We start from the raw sequence: 9,379 nt of genomic DNA, 5'->3' as shown, positions 1-9,379 counted from the left end.
CCAGAAAGATCATAACATATAACCAAGTGTCTCCTACACTTGTCAATATACACCGGAGTCTTAGACCATGCAGGGCCGTATATCACCACCAACCACGTGGACAATTTTTTAGCACAAAGCGCAACACACATGTGAAGTTCGACGACTTCCCTACTCTCATACTGCGGAGTACGCACACTCGTACTAAACCTCAAATGGAGTACGCAAACTCCCTACTTCCCTCACATATGTTACAAGTCACCTGGATTTGCATTAAGCCTTTGCAAGTGCAACCTACCACTTTCACACCACCACTAGAACGTCGAGAACATACCCAACTTTACTAGCGGGATCCAGGATCTGGGAAAGTCATTTCTGGGCTTAAGGGGACGTGTTGCTTACTACAATTGCCATTACGAAAAACAAAAATACAAACCTCATAAAATGAACAACTAACCCTAACTTAAATTACCACCATAACCACAAATCACCACATAACTAGTTCTCCAAGGAAACTAACCATCAAGCTCCTACCAAAAACTGCTAGCGTGCCTGGTCCTTAGTAAGTAAACTTACAAGGGGACGAGTATAGGCCGATGAACCTTTTGGACCGCATGGAGTACCCTAGCCATGTGATGACCAATGTCATCAATAAGCAATGTAATTAATCATTAACCACTAAGAGGATCATTAAACATTAGACAATATATCAACATTTCATGAATAACCACAACTCAATAAATGTTTTAACCATTTTTATTTCCCTATTAGTTGCAATTCTAAACCATCTGATTAATTCAAACTTTATTCAATTATCTCAGAGTTAATCCATTAGTGACTACCAATAACATAATCTAATCAAAACTTGAGAAAACATATGCTCTAATGCCTCAGCATAAGCTACCAAAAAATTATAAATCGACATTAATAGCAGAGTTCAGCAATCAGTTTGTCAATCATTTGTCATTTTCAACGTCTCCCAAGGGAACCTTACCTAACCCAGATTAGCATTAGCATGTGGGTCTTCATGCGAAAACAATTTAGAACACAAATTTAGAAAACATCTAGCTAAAAGAAAAACTATTTAAACAGTGCAGTTGGTACCTAGAAAGAAAGGCACAAAAAGTTAACAGTCACATTTTCATAGCTACCTATCCACAGAATGAATCAGCAACAAAGTCAGTCTTCCTCTTCATGACATCAATCGATCAGCAACGCATCAGGCTCACAAGAGCATGAGCCCAATGACAGGTTCTCGAATTGCGTCTTCTTGCATAAGAAATTCACCCCTCACATCTTGCATCTCTAGTTTTTGGCCTTTTTCATTACTTTTTATGAAGGTTTTCCAGTTCATCCCCCTAATTTCTAATTGGTCAGTCAATCACCAGTTATTACTCTACCCAATAATATTAATTTCGCAAATCTATGAATTCTAATATTACGCCGTTTTCAGTTCGTTGATTGGTTCACTGTACGATGTCCTCATCATCCGGCTCATCAGGTATCGAAAATGTTGCATCTTCTTCTCCAGTCAGTGTCTCTATTGTTCGAGTCCTGGGAAAGTACATCGAGTCTGTCTTACAACAAATTTGTTACATGTCTAGTTCCATCATCCCCTGTCCATCTGTACATTGCAGAAAATTCTAGCTAAACAGATTTTATTATCATACGCGGTACATGGTCAGTTCAATGCATCAGCTTCTCTACAGTGCGCTAGAAATTCAGCTTCTGCATGAGGCCTAGCAGCTAGGCCACAACTTCGGCTAAGTTAACTCTACAATGTAATGCAAAACACACGTTATACTTTCAATATGACATATTACTACATTATTTTTGTACATTTTCAATATTTTATGCATTTTTTATAATTTTAGTACAAATTAGTACTGGCTGTCACTCTCCGTGGGCACATTTTCAAAGGTGCACATTAATTTCTCTATGATATTTTATAACATTTTCTTGTTAATCAAAACAAGTAAACATTCATTAATAATTCCTAATTAGCATATCTGCTTCAACTGTAGCTAAAGCTTCGGTTAAGAGAAATATCAGCCTGGTATATATGTTCATCTATTAGCATTCCAGGACCACAGTGTAGATCAATTTCAAGTTAGGGCTAATAAATGGACCCAACTTCTTAACAGCATAATGATGGCTGGCTATTTGAGATGTAGTACTATCCTGGCGCAGTCGGTCCTTAACGTGTTATGCATTAAGGTGCATCATCTGAGATGCATCACTGATGTTTATTATACACCATGCCACCTCTTTGTTATGAAACTCTGATTGTTGTTTTTGGTGTGGCCATGAAGGTGCTAATGTGGTCCATATCTTTGCTACTTGCCTGGCTGTGTGTCTGTATTGGGACTTTGTCTTGTCTAAGATGTATAGCATCTCGAACATTCGGGTGGAGACCGACCTGAAACTGATTATCCTGGGGCATTTGCTAGTTATCCCTCCTTATTTACTGGGTCTATATTTCTTTGCAGTCTCTCTTGCCAGACTTGTGCTGGCACGATCTTGGCTCTCTTGTGTATCTCCCAACTCCTGGAACATATGGCAAGAATTTACCAATATCAGCATGTTAGAGAATGCACCACGAACATGGAAACTGAGGCATATATGGGATCCAACCCAGTCTTGGTTAACAGCTGCACTTACTAGTAAGGCCACGTGAGATGCATTCTTATATCCAGTCTCTCACCATGTCGCTCCCCTCTTACCCTGACTAACTGCTATCTTTATCTAGTTGCCGATAATTATTGTCTTGTTTTTTCTATTTTTCTCATCTTGTGGTTGATGGGTTATGGGTTTTGTTCACCGGCACAGAGTACGTACGTCTCTTTGAAAATAAAATCTAATTTTAAAAAAGGAAAATAAAAAGAAGGACCGCTTTGTTGCCTGGAGTCCGCCTTGAACCCTCAGAGGCCTCCCCTGCTTCTTGAGCCCGTTCCACTGCTTGAACCCAGGACTACAAGAGTGACTTCAAGGGCTAGATTGCTGGCCTCCTGATCAGAGCCTCATGGACTGAAAAGGTTTCAACCATCTGGATCCTGCACCAAGACATAGCCTGAGTGAGTCCTAAACCCCCAAGTGGTGCCCCTCCAATCCAGCACCCTTGTTTGTGGTGTTAAAGATGCCTAGATAACCAAAATCCAAAAATGTGACTTACAACATTTTGGCTAGAAACAGCTCTGAGAACCGAGAGAAGAACATGACCAACATGCTTTAACTATCCGCCCAAGGTGCATCGCTGGTCGGCCTGACTTTGAGGCCCCTCCCGCTGTGGTCTTCTCCACAGCAGTAAATCCTGTTCAGCAGTCATTCACCAGAGGTGTATCTGACCTTGTGGAACTTCTGTTCGCTACAGCCTCCAGTCTCAACCTGCTGGAGATTTTTAACTTCCAAAAAAGAGACTAAGGGCCATATGTACGAACACATTTTCCCATTGACACAGAATGGGAAAAACCCTTCGCTACATCTGGCCCTAAATCCGGAACTAGAAATCTTCACAATTACTTCATGCAGCAGCTCGCTGACGACCATGCTTCCTTTTTGACTTGCAACCTTGCCTCGCTGAACTTCTACTTTCTCACAGACTTTTTATTGAATTTTCTTCTTTGTCCAAAGGTAAGCTCCGACTGGGCCAATTCACTTTTTGTATCCAACTCACATTTCATTATAGTCTGCATTATTTTTCGACTTTGACTCGGTCTCGTGTGACTACATGTCCCTAGTTGGCGCTTTGATCTTTTAGGTGCTAGTTGTTACCCTAAACTTAATTTAGTGACTGTCACCCCTACAGGGACTGTGGGTATTGCTTGAGCAGGGTTGAACTCTCCACCTAGCCAACAGCCCACTTTCCCGCCATTTCATATGCTCTCTCATTAAACAGGTACTGAAATAAGTGTGGCAAGTCTGAAGGTTGTAGTCAGTGGCAGGCCATGAACAGATAGGTGGTTGAGTTGTTTGGCTGACTGGAGGAGCACCTTTAAAGGTGACTTAAAGTGCAAGGGTTACACTATGTGCACCATAAGTGGGCGAGGGGTGTGACCTGTCGAGTGCTATTACATTGTACAAGTTATGCTAATTATTTTTCTGTAAGCATTTTCACAGCACTCTACAGGGTCTTGGTGGTCTGTTCATTGGAAATGCTGCCATTACCGCAGGGGTAATGAAAATGGAAAAAGAAACTGCAAAGTGCGGGCTCTGTGTGAAAGTGTGCCAGCAGCTGAGCTGAAAGTAACTTAAGGTAGTAATATTGTTTTAGATACGCGGCTTGTTTCAAATTTAACATGTAATAGGTATATTTATTTAAGACAGAGTACAGCTTGTAGCTACTCAAGGGATTCAAGACAAAGCAAAATAACCTGTCTTGCATATTTCCTAATAGGCTATAATGTTGGTCCATCTATGATAAAAATATAGGTCACATACAGGATACACAATACAAATGACTTGCTTCGTGTCACTGCTAGGGTCGGTGGGTGAGGTGCTTGGCTAGAATGATGTTACGGCCCTTGAAGGGCTAAGCCAGGTCATTGACTCTGCATTATGTAGGGTTAGTATATGGGCCGTGACTAACCCTCCGGATAGTAAGCACACGTGCACTCAGGATCTGTTCTACAGGGAAAACTGCGTCAGCGCAGTCCCTCATTTATTTAACCATCTCGGTTCCGCGTTCCGTCCGGACACGCGGAACCGGTTACAAATTATAGGAGAGGCCGGGTGGCTCTCTACATCCCTCCCATGTTTTACTTTACACAGAAGAGGAGAAACAAATCAAAACACAAAAAGGGCACATGCGAACATGAAAAATGTGAAAGCATCATTTGGAGGCATGCAGCACCTGAGGACGAAACTTTTCTGATGGTAAAACAGCCAGGACCCAACACGACTTCCTATGGACCCAGCATACATACAAAATCTCGGAGCTGACTGTTCGGCACCGGATTGGGGCGTAGATGATAACGTCCGCCCCTAAGCGGGGATCCCTCAGGAACATCATTTTCACCCGGAGGGTGTTGGGCACTTGGCGTCACCACGGGAGCGTCCCCATTCTTGGTTTCATCAGCAGGGGACTCCAGCGTGGAGTCGTCGACCTCTTCATCCTCCCGATTTATGACTGGAGTTCCTGCTCTCCTGAAGTGCAATACATTTCTAGTGACCCTCTGACTGCCTCGAGCTGCCGTCACCATGGAACCCCGTACACTGACAACTTGCCAGGGTTCGGGCTCAAACGGAGTCTGAAACTTTCCCCCTGGCCGGCGATTCTTCACCACCACGTTGTCTCCTTTTTGAAAATCTCGATATTTACTTCGCCGTCGCTCTGTGGCTTTACGATTGGTACACTCTCTGCGTTGTTGAGTGGCTTCCACATCGAGCTCGGGAGCGATCCACTGAGGACCAGACGGAATGCAATCCCTAGGAGGGACTTTGAACAATAGTGTGGCCGGGGCACAACCTGTAGTACTGTGAGGGGTCTGGCGATAAGCACTCAGGAATTCTTGCAGACATTTCTCACTGTCTTCTCTTCGCTCCACACCTATTCTGAGGGCTCGGTTGAGAGTTCGCATAAACCTTTCAACATCCCCATTTGCCTGCGGCCAATAGGGCATAACCCTGTAATGACGTATGGCCAAACTTTCAAGGTAAGACCGAAACTCCTGTCCATGGAAGGGCTGGCCATTGTCTGTTCTGACTTCGTCAGGGAGGCCAAACATAGCAAACGTTTTCTGAAGTACCGGCTTTACATTCTCAAACGCCGTGGAAGACACTACGTCCACAACGGGGAACTTTGTGCACGAGTCAATGACGACGACCGTCAGCCGCCCATCCGGGAAGCTCCCAAAGTCCATCCTCACTTTTGTCCACAGCTTCACACTCGCCGGCTCTGTGACCACAGGACAGCATGGGGGCTCCCCTGAGGTGATGATACAGGAATGACATTTTCCCACCAGTTCATCCACCTGACTGTCCATGCCGGGGAACCATACCTTGGCCCGCAATTTTGCCTTAGTTTTTGCAGTGCCTTGATGTCCCTGATGTGCTAGCTCCACTATTTTGGCCCACAGACTCTGGGGCAGCACAATTCTCCTTCCTCTCAGGACCAGTCCTTTTCCATCCGTGGATAATTCATCTTGCACCCTCCACATTCCTTGCATCGCTGCTTTACACTCCTGATTGGCTGCTTAGTTCTTTCCAGGAACAGCTTCCACTTCTTGTGATCAAGAGCTTCTTCGACCTGGTTGAGGGTTGCATCCACCTTGGAGGCATCTACAATGTCTCCTACACTCAGGGCATTGGGGCATGCCGACTGCACCACCATGTTGACAAATATCTCTGTACTCTCCTCATCTTTCTCCTGAGAGTCATCGGTCGTGGTTAGGGACGGGTGACGAGACAAATAATCCGCAGGGTTGTTTACTCCTGGCCGATAGACGCTGGTAAACCGGTAAGGTTGCAACAAAACAGTCCATCGTTCTATCCGCGGGGTGCCAGACGAGGACAGCCGGCAAACAATGCGACCAGAGGCTTGTGATCCGTCACCACTCGGAACTCTTGGCCATACAGGTACAAGTGGAAATGTTTACACGTCCACTGAATCGTCAAAGCCTCTCGTTCTATTTGGGCATATCGTGTTCCAACTGACGACAATGCTCTACTGGCATATGCAACCGGAACCCACTCCTGCAGGTTTTGCTCCTGCAGAAGAACAGCGTCTAGCCCTACTGGACTAGCATCTACCACGACCTCCGTTCGCCGGTGAGGGTTAAAATACGCCATTGTTGACTTGTCTAGTAGAGCTGTCTTGATGTCGGCAAACGCCTTGTCTGCCCTTTGGTTCCATTCCCACCGATGCCCAGACTTTGTGAGCTGTCTGAGGGGTTCTGCCATGGTCGCAAGCTGCGGGATAAACCTTCCACCTGCTCTTCCTTCACCTGGACCGGGAGTGCGGTTGACGCAGCTGCCAGGGACTGTCACCTCACTGCTGCCATGGCATCTGCTTTCACTGCTGATAACTCATGTGAACGCGCTAACACCAGAATGTCATCAAGGGGCATACCCTGCTGGCGCAAGAAGATGAGTTTCCTTAGCGCATTTGAACGACATCCTTGAATGATCTGCGCTCTGATCTCCTCTTGTTGATTTAGGCCTACGCACGAACTCGCTAGTTTCCTTAATCGGGCATAGGACATGTCCATTGATTCAACATCCGTCTGTTGAGCCTGACGAAGTTTGAACCGCTCAAAGTCTGAATTTAGTTGTGGGTCAAAATGCTTGTTCAGAGCTTCGACTGCCGCATTGAAGTCCGACTTATCTCCAGTGTTGGGGAGCGCATCAAACAATTATTGCAGCTCGTCCCCTCCCATTAACAGCATTAGAGATCTGCGCACTGCCCCATCTGTCTCTCTCGTGGCGCAGAAGTAATTCTCTAATCGGTTCAGCCATAAGCGCCATCTTGGCGAGGCTGTGGCCGGGTCAATCAGTTGGCTAAATGGTGGCAGTGCGGTTACTGACGAGTGGGCACTGGGGTCTGCTTGCACAGGCGCCTGGGGGTTTTCCTGTGGTGGGGCACTCATGGTGTGCTTTGGTTTCTTGTGGTGGTACTTTTGCCACTGACTCTGTATATGTTTATCTACTCTCCTTCTGGGGCTGTACTTGTTTGTTGATATCCCCTTTCTTGTTCAGGGTTATTTATTCATTCAAGTATTATCTTTTGTCATTTTTTTTTTTTCCTTTCACTCCTTCTATAAGTTTTTTTTTCTTGTGTAGGTGTCTTTAATCACTTTTCACCCTTCTGCTATGTTTTTTTTTTCTTCTAGGGCCTCCTGCCCTCTTTACTCACGTTTAGTGGGGCTCCTGCCCCTCCGGCTCCTGCGCTGTGTTCCCCTCCCTGGGGAGCACAGCCCGAGCGTCCTGAAAGCGGGGGTTTGCGTGCCAAGAATCGCACACGCCCCACTTGGTGCTGCCGGGCCAGAGCGCTGGCTCCAGTCCTGTTTCTTTTTTTTTTTTTCCACCCTCGGCTGCCGTCTGCAGCTTCTTGTCAAATCAAATCAAATCATTAACATTTATAAAGCGCGCTACTCACCCGTGCGGGTCTCAAGGCGCTAGGGGGAAAGGGGGGTTATCGCTGCTCGAACAGCCAAGTCTTTAGGAGTCTCCGGAAAGCGGAGTGGTCCTGGGTGGTCCTGAGGCTGGTGGGGAGGGAGTTCCAGGTCTTGGCCGCCAGGAAGGAGAAAGATCTCCCACCCGCCGTGGAGCGGCGGATGCGAGGGACGGCAGCAAGTGCGAGGCCAGCGGAGCGGAGGAGGCGGGTGGGGACGTAGAAGCTGAGGCGTCTGTTGAGGTATTCCGGTCCCTTGTTGTGGAGGGCTTTGTGTGCGTGGGTGAGAAGACGGAAGGTGATCCTTTTGCTGACTGGGAGCCAATGCAGGTGTCTCAGGTGTGCGGAGATGTGGCTGTTGCGGGGTACGTCGAGGATGAGGCGTGCCGAGGCGTTTTGGATGCGTTGCAGGCGGTTTTGGAGTTTGGCGGTGGTCCCGGTGTAGAGGGTGTTGCCGTAGTCCAGGCGGCTCGTGACGAGGGCGTGGGTCACGGTTTTTCTGGTGTCGGCGGGGATCCAGCGGAAGATCTTGCGGAGCATGCGGAGGGTGAGGAAGCAGGCGGAGGACACAGCGTTGACTTGCTTGGTCATGGTGAGAAGAGGGTCCAGGATGAAGCCGAGGTTGCGGGCGTGGTCTGCGGGGGTCGGTGCAGTGCCGAGGGCCGTGGGCCACCAGGAGTCGTCCCAGGCGGACGGGGTGTTGCCGAGGATGAGGACTTCTGTTTTTTCAGAGTTCAGCTTTAGGCGGCTGAGCCTCATCCAATCTGCGACGTCCTTCATACCCTCTTGTAGGTTGGTCTTGGCGCTGGCGGGGTCCTTGGTGAGGGAGAGTACAAGTTGGGTGTCGTCGGCGTAGGAGGTGATGATGATGTCGTGCTTGCGTACGATGTCGGCGAGGGGGCTCATGTAGACATTGAAGAGTGTCGGGCTGAGCGATGAGCCTTGAGGTACGCCGCAGATGATCTTGGTGGGTTCTGAGCGAAACGGAGGGAGGTAAACTCTTTGGGAGCGGTTTGCGAGGAAGGAGGCGATCCAGTCCAGGGCCTGGCCTTGGGTCCCGGTGGAGCGTAGGCGGGTGATTAGGGTGCGGTGACAGACGGTGTCAAAGGCAGCCGAGAGGTCGAGGAGAATGAGGGTGACTGTTTCACCGTTGTGACGCCGGGACGACGGCACAGCAGCCTGACAGGGCACCAGGACTCCGAATGTCCCTCTCAGCAAGGAGGCGGGGCGCGCCTCACAGATCGGAGCGCCCCACGCGACTTGCCTGCCCGGGGATCCGATGCTGTTGACGCA

This window comes from Pleurodeles waltl, chromosome 1_2 (assembly GCF_031143425.1).
Source record: "Pleurodeles waltl isolate 20211129_DDA chromosome 1_2, aPleWal1.hap1.20221129, whole genome shotgun sequence".
In the NCBI taxonomy this organism is placed as follows: Eukaryota; Metazoa; Chordata; class Amphibia; order Caudata; family Salamandridae; genus Pleurodeles; species Pleurodeles waltl.
This window is presented reverse-complemented; position numbering follows the sequence as displayed.